A 1,468-nucleotide genomic window follows, 5' to 3' on the forward strand; every position below is an offset into this window, starting at 1 on the left:
TTTTTTATTTATTTACTTTTTCTCCTGAAAAGTGTTTCATATTTCCTTTTTCCCACAAATGAAACATAACAAACTCAGACGTTTTCCTCAACACAAGACGACAATCTGCAGAGACATCAAGCTGATATTTCTGTAAACTAACCTACATTAGTGTTCTTGTCTTCTCGTAGATGCACCTAAAAATAAATTATCTTCCTGGTTTTGTAACTGTATACTTACACAAATAGGTTTATTGCTCGAAATGCAATTACCATCAAGCTGCTGGCACATTATTATCAAAGGGTACAATCCACTTCCACAGTACATAAAACATTACATAAGGTAGTCTTGTCAGTTTTGTGTCTAACTGTAACTCTATCTGCCTGTATTGTGTATGCTTTTCATTTCCTCCTGAAAACCGAACTTAAAATCTATAAACCAGTAATGATTAACTATTCCAATCACAGTGCCGGTATAGATTTGATTACTGTGTAGCACCAAAGTACAGAGTGACTGATCAGAGACAGATACGACTCCTTAATACATTTTCCAGGCCTGTTTTTATCTGTAGACAACCTGTGTGTTTGGTGGGGGGTGAGGAAACAGCAGAGGAAATGCCACTGCTAGCATGGGAGAGGGGTGGCCACCTCACTCCATCACTGAGGTGAGTGGGTTTAAACCACAGTCGGCCTTAAAGAGACCTCGAACAGAAACAAAACCCACGTCTTATGGCCAAGTTGATGTGTTCGGTGTCTGTAGGAACAAAGAGGGAGAAGTCAATCATAAAGTTTTGTGTGCAGCCTCAGGAAAAAGAAAAAAAGTAGCTGATTTTATCTGGGAAGCACTACAAATCCTTTATAATGAGGATGAATTACATTTTTTCTTAATAAGTAAATGCAGTTCAGATCTGAGAACATATATCTCTGACTGTTACACTTACTTTTCTGGCCGCTGAATAGAGTCCAGAGTAATTTCCCAGTTTATGAGAATATTTTCTGCTTTGAAAATGATCATTTTAACATTTTTCTTGTTTACAAAAGCCCAAACGAACCTCACATATCCAATTAGCATTATTTTCTCTGCCCTTTTTGCCTTCGAAATGTATTAACGTTAAACTGTGATTTGAATTCTCCTCGCAGCTATTGTGTTTATTATCTCATTTTTAATGTTGAATTAAAAACAATTTTTGAACATTTGTGCACACGGCGTCTAAGCTGCAGGTCTCTGGGTGGAAGTTACGATGACACTGGTGAAGTGTCATTTGGAGACACACGGTAGTCTGAGGCAAACAGCCAGTAAAAACGCATTGAAGATGGATCCCAGTTTCTGACCAAACTGAATTTTAATTTTCAGAAATAGAAGATGAGTCGCTGTGTGAGCAGTTTGTGAGAAATGCAAAACATTGCCTTCCTTTCTTCTTCTGTGAATTTCAGCTAAGATAACACTTCACCTCTTTGAGATTTGTCACAGAATAAGATTCATCTTTGGG

The sequence above is a fragment of the Mchenga conophoros genome, linkage group LG5 (assembly GCF_057382185.1).
Source record: "Mchenga conophoros isolate Kocher_MC1m ecotype Shallow Benthic linkage group LG5, M_conophoros_male_GT1.1, whole genome shotgun sequence".
NCBI classification, from domain to species: Eukaryota; Metazoa; Chordata; class Actinopteri; order Cichliformes; family Cichlidae; genus Mchenga; species Mchenga conophoros.